This window comes from Triturus cristatus, chromosome 1_2 (genome assembly GCF_964204655.1).
Source record: "Triturus cristatus chromosome 1_2, aTriCri1.1, whole genome shotgun sequence".
NCBI lineage: Eukaryota > Metazoa > Chordata > Amphibia > Caudata > Salamandridae > Triturus > Triturus cristatus.
The window spans coordinates 17,805,088-17,823,694 of NC_140580.1; the positions used below are offsets into that span (position 1 = coordinate 17,805,088).

General features: G+C 45.5%; 2 pseudogenes across 1 annotated transcript in view; both read right to left on the minus strand.

The window, feature by feature from the left end:
• LOC146866653 (serine/threonine-protein kinase 38-like) overlaps positions 1-18,607 on the minus strand; it is a 659,816-nt pseudogene that overhangs the window by 586,006 nt on the left and 55,203 nt on the right. The gene's annotated exons all lie outside the window — the stretch shown is intronic.
• Positions 9,037-10,068, minus strand: LOC146866655 (centromere protein L pseudogene; annotated as a pseudogene).

Below are 18,607 nucleotides of genomic sequence, written 5' to 3' on the forward strand. Positions count from 1 at the left end.
TTTCCCAGATAGGCCCCAAAATCAGTGAATCCACAGATTTAGGTTCATCCTTATGATTAATTATGTCCCAGAAACTCTTTGAATCTTTCAGAGCACTTGCTTTCTCTAGGTCATCCCACGCCAGACTTCTCAGTTCATCTGGTCTTTGTTTGATAGTATGCTTCTAGATCTGCCTTATGTTTTTAATTTGTGTTCTGTCACATGGGATGGTATGAAGGGCCTTTTTTAGATTCCTATGTGCTCTAGAACACTCCGCAATAAACCATCGCACCTCCTGGGGTTCCCTTCTTCGAACCAATCGGGTAGATCTTTTGCCACATCTGCACAGATCAGTTCAAAGTTGTGAACCACCTCGTTAGGGAGAGTATCATCATGAGGGCAATTCATAATAAGATTCAAATTTGCCTTCATTTCTGCTTCAAATTGGGTGGGATCAACTTTACCCCAATTTAGCCTCATTCCCTTGTTTTGATTAAAGTCAATAGGGCATCCCTCACCTTTCCCTATCCTAGCTGTTATTCTAAAAAGTACTGTTAATGGATTATGGTCACTTGCAACATTTGGTACTACCTCAAAGTCACCAACAAAAGGGGAATACCTCCTGGTTATGAACATAAAATCAATTGTACTTCCTCTACCTCCTCCAACATATGTGGGGCACTGAGGTAGAGGATTACATTCCAAACAGTTAGTATTGATGAGACCAAGATCTTTATCCATGATAATGGAGTTCAAGGCCTCACCCTGTACAGAATGGGTAAAGTGTGGCTGTGGCGGACCATCTGCGTCTGGCAGCCCACAAACTCCAGTATTACTCAAAGCACAAATGGTACAATTAAAAAACCCTATCCCCAAGATACATAAGGGCTGCCACTTCCCAGCAATGTTATGAATCTGCACCTGTAAGTCCTCAATCACCTGGCTGCTATTCTGGTCAAAGATATTATAATACCAGTTTATTAGCAGCAACTTAACCCGAATTAGGTTGGAAATGAGGACTAACTGGTACCAAGGTGTGGTTTTTACAACATGGGTTTGTATGTACCCATATTTAACTGAGATAAAAATCACAAGCCATCCTTTCGCCCTTCCAGCCGCCGAAGGTGTTCCATTAACATTAAGGGAACAATAACCGTTCAACACGATGTCAACTTGGTGCCATGTCTCTTGGAGACAAATAAAATCAAAATCCTTAATATAATTCACCCAGTCCTCATTGGTTAATTTTACCCGTATTCCTGCACTGTTCCATGAGATAATTCTACACAGGGGGGTGGCGGGATCCTGGCTCGCCAGGCCTACCTTGGTTTTTTGTGATGCAGATACGGTGGGCGTGGCCCTCCCCCCTAAATTCGTATTTGAGACTGCAATTTGGTCCCGAATAAGATGTTCAGGGATCTTTAAATCATTGCTGGGGGTACTGATATTTAGCAAAAAGGGACCAGATAGATCTGTTAATTGCCTACTCCCAATGTCATCTGTATATATGTTTCTCCCTGAAATAGGCACCACAGCCATGATCTTTTCAGATCCACTAGGCTGGCTGGTTGAACAGTCAGTCAGTCGATATCTGGCAGACCCAAAGGAACATCAAAGCAGTTAGGATGAATAATTGAAGGGGGATGGGGAGGAGGGTGTCTTTTTGGCCAGTACCCTAGGAGATGTTGCCTCATGCTCATCCCCTGTAAGGGGGGGGGGGAATAGAAAAAACTTAATATCAATCACCCCCTCATATCTTTTACTTACTAAGCTGAACTCAACACTAAAAAAAAGTTGAATTAGAGTTTCAAAGATGGTTCACATCCGCACATCTGCTTTGATCAATGAGAATACTGTGCAATATAATAATGTAACCTGCTGTTCTCATATGCATTGGAAGGCAGCATGACAAGTCCACCAAGACAAAGCTGAGCACTCCTCTTGTTGGCATTCAGCAGAAGCAAGTAATTTTATTCTGCATGGCCTGTCTCGTCTCAGTCTTCTGTCACAAAGTTGATCTCTAGCACGTTTGTCAGATAGTTCACTTTACAAAATCCTAGTACTTTGCAGTCAGATAAACAAAAGTAACTGTAGATATAAACTGACTTTTGACCTGTCTCTGAATACAGATGAAATGTGACAAGATTTAAAGGCATCTTTAATGTTCCTTCACTTAGTGAGTGAACAGAACACGTCGCATGTCAGCTCGCTAGAAGGGGCGAACATACCCTAAATATAGCTCGTCCTGAGAAAATCTGACTCGCCATAGCGAGAGGGCCAATAGATTTGTCAAGGCCTGGGTAAGGGAAATATGGCAATTAGGGGTATTCTAATTTCATCATGCTGAAAGGGGAGCACAGTTACTTTTCCTCATAGCGTTCTACAGCAAGCAGAAACAGTCAAGGCAAAACTCTGGGGTATACCTCTCAAAGGATGATCATTTCCAACAGGGCCTTTTACTTATTTATATTCTGTAAAACAGTGCCCTATGAATAATGATAACAAACATGAAATTCAATTACCAGTTTTCATGATACCTTGAACATGACTCAATAAGTATTTTGAACAGAAAATTCTATTTGATTATATTCAAGCAGACTTCATTATCATGTTGCAAAGAAAAAAAGACACTAATAAATGTGCATTTTAAATAGGTCACTTGTGTCTAAATAATCAACATATGTAGCTTAAAACAGAGGGGATACTTAGAAGGGAGAAAACATGATAATTGTAACAGAGAACTCTACAAGGACTTTACCAGACTAGAAACCAGTATGGTTTGAGCAAAACAAGAAGATGATATGGCTATATTACACTAGAGCAGGCGTCTCCAACTTAGGGCCCCAAGGGCTGGATCCATGCCAGATTTTCCGGATCTCCACAGATATAAACTTAAACAATAGGTATGTGCATGTAACTGATTTACTTAACACATGATTATCCTGCCAAATTGGCACTGATCCAGTGCTTCCTGCCAATGCTGGGCACTCCTGTGCAAAAGCTTCCTAAATAGATATAAAAATTGAGACAGTATATTTTGTAGGTCAGTCATGGTTTCTCCGTCAAGATCCGGATACTCAATGTCACTTAAAAACTGAGCTGCAAAGAAGCAAGGAGAAGTACTATAGATCTACAAGTACCCCAGCCTTGTTTCCAATGTACGGTGTATGAAGAGGTACAACATTTAAACTTTATATAGTGGAAACATAAATCGCTATAAAAAGTTGATAAAGCAGACAACTAGGGCTAAAAATGGCTAAATCTGTCCCATTTCCAGCACTGGTGCTCTGTCGCAAGAGGCAGCATTTCCAACTTTCATGCTTTGATGTCCCCAGCAACAGGTTACAGGGTTGCAATGACAATACTTCATTTGCTTATGCTGATGATTTAATAGGAAGTTCTGTTTCTTGAACTGCGCAGTACTATTGAAGAAAAAAAAAAACAGTATGCACATTTCCATAACTTAAGATCTAAGGGCTTGAACAAACCCAGCAAATGACTAACCTGGAGCACAAACACCATTCCTAAGGTTACTTAGGGAAAACATAGCTGCCATACAAGTCTCGAATTTTGTCAAGTAAACCTATCTCCTCTCAGACAAACATTCGGGTGCCTGAAAAAGACCCGAATAGGCATTGGTTTTAATCTGGAAAGACCTTGAGCACAAGGTAGATTCCAACAGTGTGGTAGCTTTCCTCCTTCTCGACATATCATCAGTATTTTACACCGTTGACTATCTACTACTGCTCAGAAGGGCTGTGTTAGAACACCATTCAGAGGGACATAGGGCAAGCAGGGGATACTGGGTCTACCTGTAGGGCTTTTACTTCTGATGTCCCGGGGCCTGACCTAGTATGAGCCCAAGGCAACTGGGCAAAGTACCTCTTCAGCATTTGACTTGGAGTCGCAGCACACATCGAGCTGTTGAAGGTTTCTCAGGGAAGAGGTGGACGAAGGCTCACAACTCAAAATACGCGCAACAGCAAGAAATTATTGTCCACTTAAATACCGTATGCTAAAAGAAACATTTACCTATGACTGCAAAGTAAATTATGACATTTATAAAGAATACACACAGTACTCTGAGGTCAAAGCTACAGCTGTTATTCCCCATTCACTAAAGGCAATATTCAGGTTAAACATCACTACTAACGAACACGGCTCACATCACAACAACTCTGCTCTGACTTATGTGGGTTGTCGACTTTCCCTACACATGGGCAAAGACCCAATCAGTGCAGCAGCCGTCTCCTCACACCGCCCTATGGATTCCCCACTGAACCTCGCTCTTTCCAACACTCTCCTCTTCCTCACAGGGCACACTGGTCTTGGCAAGCAGGCAGGCGCTGGTGCTCCAGGGCATGAGATCTTGGATTCCCTGGGTGATGTCCCCTCACCCAGCGGGGAGACTAACATGCCGTGGCCCCCAGTCCAGGTCACAGGCAAAAGTCTTGCAGAGCTTCTCCTCCTCGCACAGCTAGATTGGCTGCTTGACATGTTTTGGGGTCTCAAGCTCCCCTTCTTAAAGTACATTTCCAGACACCAAATGTGATTTAGAGTGCGAGTCTTTGAAGTTTATACTGGGGGCCTGCTTCTTTTTGAACTGCCCACTCCTCTGTTCTTGCCTCCTCCATAAACCAGTCTGTCATTGCAGTAGTAACTCCAAATCTTACAGACCCACAACACACACCACGAGAGTGACTAGAGGTTCACACCTGGATGAAAGCCACAGAGAAATGTGTATCAAAAGGTTACCCTAGGGCCTCAGTACTACTCTCTATGATTTTCTTACCTACAAAGGATGCTCTTTCACCTTAGACTGTCTCACAAGGTTCAGGTATCTCACGCTCTAGTCTTATCAAATCAATAATATTTTAATGGGCTCTTTATTTTAAAAAAAATACTTTTATTAACATTTTCAATTATTACCAGTGCTGCAATACCACACGTTTTAATTGTTGCATACATCACATTAACGGACAATAGCAAAACCATGAACTGCAAGAATTTGTCCACATACATTTCGGGTTTTCTTTTGCACCCTCATCTTTGCCCGTATTTAAATATAGTGTATTAACATCTTCTGTTGACACCGTAACTAGTCATTATCTTCTGATAGAGATTCTTCCTGCGGGGGATCACAAATGTTTCCCCGATACAAATTTCATTTTCCCCATACTTGTGTACATTTTTTTAGGGCATCTCCTATGCACATACAATGGGCTCTTTATTGAGTTCCCAAAACTCCTCATCAAATTACAAAACAATGCTGCAGAAAGACAAATGCTATGCTTGAAAAGGCATGACCACATCATCCCTGCTCTCAAGGCCTCGTTGCTCACCAGGCAGTCCACAGAACATTGCCCATTTTTCTATAATCAAAACTCCGGCTCTTGTGCCAAATGAGGAATCTCGGATTCATAACAGAAACATTCCTGATCATCTCCCCTTGGAAAAAAGAAAAAGCCAATCTTTCTCTGTAAAGACATGTGACCTCCCAAAAACACATTTTTAGGTCTCGCCTAGAGCCCAGCGCGCATGCGCTGCCCTAGGTGAGGGCTCTTGGAATCACTTCAGACTTCCAAGAGCCTTCTCCGTGTGGGTGTGCCTCCTCCCACACATCCCACGCCTTTGCGTGTGGCTTTCAATAATTGAAAGCACGCAAATGGCCAAAGACGCATGTCCCACCTCTCCTCAAAACGTTCACTCCTATGGCCTAGGGGTCTCGGGAGCGTGCAGGGTGCCATCTGTTCTGGATCAGGTTTACTCCTAGAGCGTTTTGCTCTCGGGAGCCAGCAGCGGCGCGATGGGATGCCATCTGTTGTGGCTCATGTTACAAATGTTTCACTTTTGCGACCCCGCTTGTTATTATCTAATACTGTGTCGCACACAAAACCCTTTCCTTTCACTTAGATAATACCCAGCAGTCTCCTGCTAGTCAGATAGTGAATGCCATGTGCCTCTGTGTTAATGCACCTCCATCCTACCTTCAACACCTTCTATTACAGTACCGTAAAAAACGTGCTATAAGATCTCATGCTGCACGCGCTCGAATGCGTCGCCTCGGTCATCCAGCTCGTGCCAGCGCCCGCACCTTCTCGCACAGTTTCTAGCTCTGATGCTCGTGTAAAGCAGCCTCTCAGCCCCTGGTAGCACTGATAGCCCCAGGACCCCCGCACATCGCTAACCTCCTTCCATGAACAATGAGGGGCAGCCGTGGCAGGGCTGCACAGCCGGCTGCTGTGGCAGAGTGGCTCTGAAGGGCTGACAGGAGCATTGTGAGCCCCGGAGACGGCCCCCAGGGCCACGGCCTGCTCTGTCATCAAGCCCACGGTCTCCACGGATGACGCTTCCAACCCGCTGCCGCCCCACCCTCCCGCAGAGCCACCACCAGCTGCCAACCGCAGAGTAGCTGAGGGTGAGGCGATAGGGATTATAGCAGAGGAGCTGAGGGGGGGCGAAGCTGAAGCCTGCTTTCTCTCATTCTTCTTCCGAAGAAGGCGCGCTTAAAGCCTGCCACACCGCTGCTGTGCACTCCTGTGGTGTTTCTATCTCAGTCTTTCTTTAACCACTTGTTTTTTATACTCATTAAGCAGTGCTCGTGTCCCCCTCTTAACCCCGCAGCTGCACTCTGCTCTGCACATTCCTCACGCCCGAATAACCTGGAAGAGTGAAAGAACGCTTTCATCCAGAACTGCCCCATCCCCTCACAAAACTGCCCCTTCATCTCTCCCTCATAAACACCCACGCTCTGATATGTGTGTCTAGCTGCCTTAAGGAAGCTGTTCGTGTAAGGGTTGTCAGCCTTCACCTCTGTACATTTTGCCAGCCCATACAGCCTCCTCAGCTCTCATTACCTTGCGGATGTTCCCCTCCCATGGTGTCAGCTTCTGCCTCTCTATCGTGACCCTCCCCCACTCCGCCCTCCTCAGCCCTCGTTACATTAAGGTGCTGCCTGTCCCTGTCAGGCTCCCTGCCTCCACCTCTTCCATGTTTTGATGTTCTTTGGAGCACATTTCCAATAAAAAGGAAACAAATCAGAATTACTTAAAACACTACTAATTCGGTAACAAAGCACATTTACCACCACAACCTGCCTTCACACACAGAGTCTGCCTCTCCTCCTCTCAAAGACACACACACACACACACACACACACACACGTGCCGTTGTGACTTACTCTCCATCAGAAAACGCAGACCAGGAAATCAAACACACCCGTCTCTATCACTCTCCATCACATATACGTGCTCCCCCCACGCACCCTCACAAACACTTGGGCCGCTTCTCAAACGTTTTTTCTCCTTTTTACTTTCTCTCTATATATATCTCACACACAGATGCACATAACCCCGCCGTCCTCTTCCCATCGCATGCACACACACACCCATTTCCACCTCTTCCCGTTACACACACCCATCCTTTTCTCTTCCCATCCCACATACACATGCACACAGAGAGCTCACACCCTATCAGTGAGATGGCAGATGTGGACCCAGACAGACATTTTTATATCACACCCTTTTGCACTCTGCCCCTCATCCGAGGCGTCTCTACGCTCATCTTCTGAGATAAAACACCTTAGCTCCTCCCCTAGGGGGGTCGTAGCCCACACTTGGGTGTGAGTAGGGAACCCAAATGATGAAGCATGTCACCTAACGATGAGTGAGGGTTCTTGTCCTGAGGGAATCTCTTCCCAATCTAGGTCTCCATAGGACGCCCTCTTTTTTATTCTTTCTCCTTTTTGTCTGAGCCGGTTGTACTTCTGTGGGATTGATAATTCCTTTAGGGATCAGTACTTCCTGGCTGTTACAGATCCCTTTTGATCCCAAGTGTTCAGTTGATTTAACCTTTTGATTGGCCATTCCTAGAAAACAGAGGAGAATAAGTGGAGCATGGAAGCCATTATGTTCAAATGTGAAAGTCTTCACTTGTTTCTATAGACTATATATGCAAGAGTGCACAGCCACATAGTTGAGATATTCCTCAACTCTGGACTCTCTCTTCCCGGCCTTTTGAGAGAATAGGATAACACAATCTGACTGGGTTATGGCTGTGGATATGTTCGGGATACTGCTGCAAGAAAAATAGAAGCTAATGATTTTTGTAATATTTTCAGATGCATAATTTTTAGTGTTTAGTAGGTTATATACTACACCGGAGTGCTTGCAGGAAAGACATTTTAGAGTGCTATGTCGCACTGTGCTACCTGTCTCCGATTGGTAAGAAGTTAAGTGATCAAAGGGAGATTTTTGGTTTTGAGCTTTCTAATCAGATCATTTTTTTATTTCATACTTCGGGTCCACTCCAAAAAATTATTTTTGTAAAATATTTAATAATTAAAAGCTAAAAGCGCTATACATATAAACACATTTAAATTGCCTAATTTTAAAGCAATAAAATAGTTCAGAAATATACAGATGCCCAAAAAAGTTTAGTCTTTCAATTGTTGCAGATGTTAAGTAACACTGTTTAATTTCCTACTATAATATAATAAACATAATTTAAGATATTGTCCACGTGAAACTTAAGTTACTAAACAAGGCAAAATTTATCAGGCCCACAACTGTGATAGTGTCTAATACAGCAACTTTTTTAAAGTTCAAAACTGCTTAAGATTCTTTATGGTACAGAGGGCTGTAGTTGAATGTCAAAAATTGCAACGAATATCTGATTCCACCTGATGAGCACATCGTAGCATGGTTAACACAGAGAACATACATTCTGTGCACAGTCCATTTGGATGTTGAAGGCAACACCTCCTCTGACATTTTGACAATTCAAACACAGCAGATTGAGCAACCATGGACGTTATACAGCAGTGTCAAAGCAAACCTGCGAACAGATTACAAGATGAAGTATCCTGAACCTCTGAAATGGCTGAGATATATGATCAGCCCCAAAGGGTCCTGTTATATTCCTGGATATTTGCCTGGTATCCACAGTTGAAAGTGGCAGTTATTGAGCTCCAAGCGATGACAGGAGGGAGTGTTACTTAAAAGATCAACTTCACTTGTGCCTCTTAGAGAAAATGCTGGTGATGCAATATTCAAGTGGTTAATACTGTATTTGATTGATGGCTAGCTCTGTCAGTAATACCAAGACTCGGGTGAGATGATCGCTAGACAGGAACCTTCCTTTTCCATCACAGTGAACGGAAGGCATAGAAGTGGATACTTTCAACAACTTTGTGACAGACAGATGGCTCTTGAAGTAATGGAAGAAACGTGAACACAAACATTTCAAGAACAATTGCCCCTCCTACTCTGTGACCTTGTCCCAATTATTATGTATATCATCCCAGATAAGGCTTGTGCGTCTTCTGGATGTATGGCATAAGAAATGTCAAAGCTTTAAAGATGGATAGGCACAGAAACAAGAGTTCTGCTGCGGCGAGATGGCTGAACGTCTAGCCTGTCCACATGGCAGCCATCCGTGAGAGGTCCCGCAAGCTGATGACCAAGTCATTAATGTAGCAGTCAAAGGGCTTCTGGAACCAGCTACCAACAAAAGTAGGGAAAGTCTCCGTGCCTTTCACAAAAGATAAAGGAAGGCAGGTAAAACTCTCTGGTAAAAAGACCAACACTACTTCATCCCCAAACATACAGCAGAACCAGCCTGGCCATGCCATTCTATCTTCTGAGTTTGAAGCTGCAAACTGCAGTTTTCACAAAAACTGGATTAGAATAGCACCCGGGTCACGTTCTCTGCCTTTGAGACTCAAGAGAGTAGACAGGAGCCACTTTCACAACGAAATACAAGCCCACCTGCACTGCCACCACTTTCTCCTGCAATGAAGACTGAAAGCTGCCGCAAATAGTCCTTGAGACGTGTATGAGAGAAACAGTACATTGGAGTCACACTATACAACTTCCACTGTTTCTGCAGAAGTGGTGATATTTTTTTGTGTATCGGGGCTTTCCTCCAGCTGGCTGTGTTGAGAATTCTCCTTTTTGAGGGACCCCTATGGAAGGGAGTGTTTCTACTAGGTGAAGCCTCAATGGAGAAAGCTAGTGTTCGCAAAGTGGACTTAACAAGAGGCAGTGGTTGTGCCTGCAGGGGTGGAATCCCAACTTCAGGAGTTTGCATAGGCTCAGCTGGCGGCGCAACACTTACTCCTCCGCTGGCCCCGCGTCACTTCCTCCTCCACTGGCCTGCGTCACCTCCGCCGGCCCCGCGTCACCTCCTCCACCGCCGGCCAGTACCAGACCTCTTTAGATACCACCTGCTCCTTGGCGTCAAAGGGAGCTGGTTAGGAAGCATGGCAGGGAGTTGTTAAAATAGGTTTAAACGTGCTCATAGTTCAAAAGAAGTGATTTGGTTTTCTGGTGGCAAACGTTTTGGAAGCGTGTCGGCGCACAAACAGAATAAGGGTTTGACTATGGGTAAAGAAATAACAAATAACAATTACCTGTGCAGGGACAATACGAATCTGTGGGAAGAGTGGCATGGGAGGTCAAGCTGCTGCGCCTGGGGAAGCGGTCGGAGGAAGGGCCAAGCAGGGGTGCTGACATGCTTGCTCAGAGAGAAGTTCAACTTTTTAATGAAAAGGAGTACTTGGGCCAAGAGATACTGATAGGAAGAACATAACAGGAAATAGCATGCTACAACCAATTGAAACAAAGGAAAAGTAAGAGGCAAGCATACCAACAAATGAAAAGCAAGGGTGGTATGTAAGCCTTTTTTAAGATTTATATTAACAATAGATTTCCTAAGCACAGTACAAGTGCTGTGCAGGCGAAACCTAATAAAGAGAACTTCCACCCTTTTGTCTCGAACAATTAATCAGGTTTGTTACACATAACAAATTGATCCCTGTCCCATTGACCTTTTGAAAGCCTGTTAGCGTGGTGGGAATGATTTTCTTATCGTTTACCCTCTCCTCAAGTTCTTGATTCAGGATTTTTGCAAAATACTTTCAATCCACATCCAGAAGGACAATGAGGCAGAAATGTTATGGCTTATCGTAAGAATCCTTCTCATGAATTGGAACTAGGCAAGAATTTACGAGGTCCCTCCTGCTCACCAGCGATCTCGTGTGGGGGCCCCTGTACAGAGTGAATAGATCAGTGTGCCACAAACTTGAAATTGCAATTTAACTGTAGTAACTTTTTAAGACTTGCTTCACGCTGCCCCGGGGAGAAAGTATTTTCCCGATCCACAGCTTGAATCGCTGTCATTTAACCTGCGTAACCATAAAGAACCTACTAAAAGCACAAGGGCTCTTTCAGCATTGTACATTTTCAAAGTATTTGTAACTTGAGATGCTTTAATTGGATTCTTATAATTTTTATCTTGTTTTCAAGAGTAAAAGAGATACTATTTACATGTCTCATTGTGGAGTCTTTTTTGTAGTGTCTTTACCGTGCTACTGTATCCACGTATGCCCAACTGCTTTACACGTTGCCTCTTATGTTAAGCCTGACTGCTCTGTGCCAAGCCCCCAGAGGGTGAGCATGGGCTGATTTAAATGAGTGACTGACTTACCCTGACTAGAATTCTTCCCTACTTTGACAGGGTACATACCTCTGCCAATTAAGAGACAGAATTTCTAACAGTGATATATTCTCCAAGACCTGCTGTATATAAACAAGTTCAGAGGCAAAAGCTCCAAGAAACAGATTAAACAGTACAGAACCTCTGGACTTAAACACTCAAAGAACTAGAAGTGCACGCAGAATATGTTTGGGCCTTGCAAATTCAATAATGGTCTAGTATTTAGTTAACTTAAGACTCCTGTGACTGCGAGATAGACCCTCAAGTTTTTCAGACCATTTGGTTCAACCTGGATGTGGATTTCATTGCCTCCAGCCTAAATCAGCAGCACAAGAAATTATTGAACTTATGGCTAGACTCAGATTCTTGTACTACATATGCTTTACTGGGATAGCTTTTCAACCACACTAGACTAATTTTGGCCCTTTCAGGCTTGCTTTTCCTCAGTCCTGGAGTGTTGCTAGACAATCTATTCTTCCTTTTCCTCAATGAGCTCCTGCAGAACTTGAAATAGAACTGGTGCAAGGATGCATGTCTCGACATAACCTTGACATAGGGCAGCTCATCTACAGCAAAAAATGATATAGAAATTCCTGAATTAATCTGAGCACCTGTTTTGGGTTGAGACGGTCTTCAACATGGTAAACTGTTGTGTTCTCCTATCTGGAGTGCACGGCTGACTGAATCAGCCATCCTTACTTCTTATTTGTGGCCCTGGCATCACACTAATCTAGCATGTGTGTAGAGGCATGTCCCTGGCTTTGGGAGGTACTGGACTTGTCCTGTAACCTGGAGTGGCGCACCATGCATACCATTATTTGAGACAGAGGACTACTGTTAGTTATTGGTTTAACATATAGAGTATTAATGATCATCCCTTTTAATCTGGATCATTGGAGTGTAGGGCTACGGGCCCACTCATGTAAAGTTCTCCTTCTATGCACTTTCCAAGTCCCTTAGTCAACATCCTAAGGGGCTTTTTGTGTGCCTGTGAATGTGCGGTACACGCACTGTGTGTGCGAGTAAGCCGCATAATGGAGGCCAGCGGGATCCATTTTGGATGCCCCTGTTCTGGCCTTGCAAAAGTTGGATGGTGAGGACTGTGCTCCCAGACAGTAGACGTGTATTGCACACATTCTTAAAGCTGAAGGACGGAGACCTCGACACTTAAGTGAAGGGGGTGGAGACAGTGCCATTTTAGATATTCTATGAAGCCTTTTGGTTAGCAATGAGCTGCTGATTAGACTTCTTGAACACAGCATTTGCTGGAAGGTAGAGGAGAGAGGTTGGATGGCAAATTCTGTTATGAAAGGTGAGGAAAACTTTAAGTGAGGCCTGCTTTTTTGTCCTTCCCTGATCATTCCTTCAGTTAGGCCGATGACAGCCAGGTCCAGAAACCTCACAATTGTTTGTGACTCTATTGTGGGTGCTCAAGGATGGAGACAGCCTTGCTGTCCGAAGCATCATTCTACACAAACATGCTTTCTGGAGAAAAGCATGGAAATGACAATTAAACGAAGAACCACCTCAAATTGGTTCTACAGTTTGAGATAGTTGAGACACATCATCTGTACGCAAGTTGTGTTCAACAGTGGGATCCCAACTTTTTTCCAGTTCCTAGTCCTCTATGTACAAAGAAGGGAGTGTTCCTCAGAGTACTAAGGCTACTGTACAACCAGGGCTGGTGTCTGCCATACAAACTGTCAAGAATTCCTGTCATGCGAGGGGAGGAAAACGGTAACCAGCGAAAACGGACTACATCTCCCAGGATGCTTAGCGGTTGAGAGGTTATGTAAACTGGAGAGCTGTTACATAACTCAAGGAAAACACGCCCTTATGTAAACAGGAGAGCTGTTACATAACTCAAGGAAAACACGCCCTTATGTAAACAGGAGAGCTGTTACATAACTCAAGGAAAACACGCCCTATAAAGGGAGGAACCGGGAGGTACAACGCTGTCGGATATTGTGTTTACACCGACGTACCTGCTTAGTGAAGAAGCAGTGTTCCGGAGTGGTGCTCCAGTAAGGCAAGAACGGAGGTAGGTCGAGTCGTTACTCCCTGGGCCGTGTCTTGCCCCATCGTCACCTGTGAAGGACCCGGAAGCTCTACCGGATAACCATTGAGCTTCGCTTTTTGACTCGGCTGAGTCAAAGCGCAGTGGCGCTTTTGCTGGTTGGAGTCGTGACTCCCAGCCCGACCAGAGATACAGGGACTGCCAGCTGTAACGCACACCAGGAGGTGTTTGCCGCGTTACAGACTCGGAAGTCCACAGGATCGATCGAGCGGCTGCTCTCGGTTCAGTCTTCTTTGCTTGTGATTGGGGTATCGGTGACGCATCACCAGGAGGTGACTCCGCGTCCCGGTGCAGTCTGAGGAAGAGGTTGAGCGGCTGCTCCCTTCAGGTAGAGACCCCGGCTGGGTGTTTCCCTGACTCCTCGATTCTCCCCAACACTCTTCGTGCCCCTCACAGCCTACCGATTGGCATTGTCGGCCATTTCATTTCTGCCCTCTGTTGGCATACGCCGGGATCGGCGTATATGCAGAGGACGGTTAGGACCATCCGTGCTGTAGGCTGGTAACGTACTTAGCCTGGAGGATTCCAGTGACTATAACCTTTGTTTATTCCTTGTATTATTTTTGCCTTCATTAAAATAACTAAACCTTCACAAGTGGTTGCGTTCTCATTATCGTGTCTGTTAAACGGTCCTGAGACGTTCAGGGCGTTACACAAACAGTCTCCTAGAGGTAAGTGGGCGTCACTTGAAATCTTAATCTCTGGTTAAAGAATCTGCGTAGCTGTTCTGAAGCAACTGTACGTCTGCCTGTCCGCTGAGAGCGGGAAGTAGTGTGCCTAAGCTGCAGGAAGAGAAACTGACCAGGAAGGACAGGGGGTCCAGGGAGCCCCTGGTGGCTGTAGGGTGCCCAGAAAAATCACAGCGCGTTGTAGAAAAATCCAGGAGGGCCTGCTGTCAGAGGGTTCCCTCAAACTCTCTCAACAGTTCCTGGTGAGAAACGTAAGAACGCAAGTGCGGAGGCCTGCAGTGGCGGCCCGTGAGGGTAAGCACAGTGTGGGGTGGGGGGGGGCGGTGGCAGGGTGAAAGTGACAAACGACGGGATAGGGATAGTAAAATAAATAAAACCACCTACCATGCACTTGTCGCATCGCCAATTCGGCAATGTGGCAAGCACAAGGTGTTTATTTTTTTATTTTTTATATTCCCTATTCCCTCGTTTGTCACTTACACTCCCCGCCCACCACCCGCCGTGCTTACCTGCATGGGCCGCCACTGGAGGCCTGGGGCTGGAGTTGTAACTGAGTGTTAACCCTTTCGGTGCTGATGACGAGCTGGACTCATCATGGCACACAGTGGACAGCTCGTCATGGCACCCACCCATGGGGGAAGCGCTGATGCTACCCCCACGGGTGTCCGATTTCGCCCCCACAAAGGGGGATGGCAGCGGAAGAGTTTCCGCTGCCACCCCCGACCCCCCCCATGGGAATCAAATGACGTCAGCGCGCACAGCGCATGCTGACATCATCAGGAAGTCCCAGACGCTCAGGAAGCCATTTGCTTCCAGGGCGTCGAGACAAAAGGTAGGGTACCTTGTTCCTGGGGGGGTTTGGAGAATGCATCGAGGCATCGGGGGAGAGGAAAGAGATTTTCCTCTCCCCCGATATCTCTTTGCAGGGCATTTCTGCTTCATGATCATGCACAGCGCTCGCGATCGTGCAGCGGAAATGCCCCCACTAGCACCAGGGATTTGTTATTTTTCAATGGAAGCGACCCCTTGGGCAAGGGTCGCTTCCTAAGGGGCGATTTTCTTTGCTAATGTTTTTCTGCCCCCCACCCCCGGAGGCAAATCGGCCCGTTAGAAAACGCCACTAGCCACCAGGGTTTACTTTTGGGGGCATAAATTTAGATGGAAGTGACCCCTTGGGCAAGGGTCGCTTCCAAAGGGGGGCATTTGTTAGGTGATGTTTTTCTGCCCCCCACCCCGTGGGGCAAATCAGCCCATTTTTTCTGCCGTTTTGCCCCCGGGGGGGCAGAAAACGCCACTAGCCACCAGGGTTTCCATTTGGGGGCATTTAAATTTAGATGGAAGCGACCCCTTGGGCAAGGGTCGCTTCCAAAGGGGCACATTTGTTTGTTGATGTTTTTTGGTCGTTTTGTCCCCGGGAGGGGGGGGGGGGGGCAGAAAACACCACTAGCCACCAGGGTTTTGGTTTGAGGGCACTTAAATTTAGATGGAAGGGACCCCTTGGGCAAGGGTTGCTTCCAAAGGGGTGTATTGTTGTCTTGATGTTTTTGTGCCCCCCCTAGAGGCAGATCTGACCATTTTATTGGCCTTTCTGGCCCACTAGGCCTCAGGGATTGTGTTTTATAGTGTGTGGAAGCGACCCCTTGGGTAAGGTTCGCTTCCAAAGGTGGTTATATTTGTGAACTTGTTTTCTGCCCGCCCCCCCCCCCCCCTGGGGGGGGGGGGGCGGGCAGTCGGTCCTTATTTTGTCCTTACTGCCCCCGGGTGGGGGGGGGGGGGGGGAAACAGATAACCCCAGTAGCCACCATGAATTTTCTTTTATAGGTAATGGAAGCCACCCCTTGGTCAAGGGTCGCTTCCAATGGGGTTAAAATATGTTTAATTTCTTTCTGCCCTAGGTGGGAGGGTAAGGCAGAAAACCTTACTAGGCACCAGGGATCTATTTTTTTCTCCAAGGGGCGACACATATCTGTCTGTTTTCTGCCCCACCTGGGAGATAGAGTGGCTTGGTAGAAAACCTCACCTAATCCCCATTTTTCTCATCCCTATTTGAAGGCCCATCTGGCCGATTGACCATTTGGGTAGCGACATTGTGTGTTATAATTTTAATTGTCATATTGTTTGTGAAATGTAATAGTAATTTTTTTATTTCTCTGTTTTATTCTAGTTCAAGGCTTTTGCTCTTTAGACTGTTCCAAGTTGCGGTTTTGTTACTGCTGGGTTTGCAGCTTGTGTAGTTGCATGTGCTTGGTAAGAGAATTACTCTAAATTAGTTTAATTTCCCTACATGAATATGTTTTTAGCAAATGGTGTAGTAATAGCAGTATGTTTGGCTTATGTGTTTTAAGTGTCAAAATCTTTTTGCATTAGTGCTTGATGTGTACTATGTTGTCTTATGAGTAATTAGTTTTGTTTTTTCTTTCTAGTGGGATATCGTTGCTTTTTGCTGTGTCTCTGCAGAGTAGGTGCTGGTGAGTGTAGCTATCTTTGGTAAGAGAGTTATATTGTTTTTGAGTATATAGATCATTGTGCTAAAGCCACACTTTGTTTACTACTTACTTTGCACAGTGTTGGTTGTTGTTGACTTGTTTGTGCAGTCTCCTTTCTTAGTAAGGATAATGGCTAGCCGCAGGATTACTGCTCAGCAGGTTGTTGGTATGCTTTTTGAGTCTTCCTCTGACCATGGTTCAGAGACCGACTTTGATTCTGAGGCAGAGGTGGGAGGGGATGATTCAGGCAGTAAGTTTTCTCTCCACATGGAATCATCGGATGATGAAGCTTCTCTCAGTGAGGATGAAGCTAATCTTAGTGCGGAGGAAGTGCCTGTGTTAGAGGAGGACATTGATGTGCCGATAGTGCGGCAAGAGGCATCTGGGCTGCAGCCTTCGGCTGCAAGGCTTAACGTTGCTGTAGTGCGGCAAGAGGCATCTGGGGCTGCAAAGCTTCCCGTTGGTGTACTGCGGCAAGAGGCATCTGGGCTGCAGGCTGGGGCTGCAAGGCTTCCCGTTGAAAGTGCTGACCTCTGGGTTGCACCTGGCATGGTGCAGCCGGCATTGCCAGACTTTACTGGTGTTCCAGGGTGTAGAGTGAACACTGAAAACATTTTGCGGATAAATGTTTCAGTTGTTTATGGACGATGTGTTTTTGGCAGAGATTGTTGAGCAGACTAATTTGTATGCCAAACAGTTTTTGAGGGACAACAGTGCCAGCCTTAAGCCCCATTCTAGAGCTACCCGGTGGATTCCCACAAATCTTGAAGAGATGAAGAAGTTCTTGGTTTTAACTTTTTGATGGGCTTGCTAAGGAAGCCATCAATGTCTTCATATTCGTCTACTAGTCCCTTGATGGCAACAGCTATATTTCCGGCAGTCATGAGTCGTGATAGGTATTTGCTTCTGCTTCGAATGCTGCATTTTGTCGATAATGGTTTAGCGTTGCCACGAGATCACCCTGATTGTGACTGTCTTTTTAAGATTCGGCCTGTCCTTGATCACTTTGTTGATCGATTTTCTGAGATCTATGCTCCAGGAAAACAAATAGCAGTGGATGATTCTTTGGTGTTGTTCAAGGGCTGCTTGATTTTTAGGCAATACGTTCCTAGTAAGAGGGCACGCTATGGAATTAAGCTGTATATGCTGTGTGACAGTAGGACTGGATGTGTCTCTAATTTCAGGGTGTACACCGGTAAGGAATCCAGCATTAACCCTCCTGGTTGTCCGTCCACTTTTGGAGTGACTGAGAAAATTGTGTGGGAACTTGGTAGAGGATTATTTAACAAAGGCCACCATTTATATGTAGATAACTTCTACACAGGTGTGCGGTTGTTCAGGGAATTGGCCAAAGTGGGCACTGTTGCTTGTGGCACAATCCGCTCTAACCGTAAAGGTTTCCCAAAAGAACTTGTTTGTCAAAAGCTTGTGTGGGGACAGTGCAGTGCGTTGAGAGGAGGTTCTAGCTGTGAAGTCTTCAGACAGGAGAGATGTCTACATGCTGACTAACATCCATGATGAAAGCACTGCACCTGTGACTGTTTGGGGTCAGGTTGCTGAAGTGCGCGAACCTGCGTTCATTTTAAACTATAATAGGCACATGGGTGGTGTTGACAGAATAGATCAGAGGTTGGAACCTTGCGCTGCTCTTCGTAAGGCTTACATTTGGTATAAGAAGTTGGCTATCCATCTTTTCCACTCGGCAACCTTTAATGTTTTTATTGTGGTCAAGGGTTCTTGTTCTGAGTCAAAGATGACTTGTGCTAAGTTTAAGGAGTCTGTAATAGGCAGCCTTGTTCTAGTGGAACAGGCAAGTGTTCCTAGAGTTGGAGTGGTGAAGGATGTGGCTAGATTGAAAGATTGCCACTTTCCTGAATACA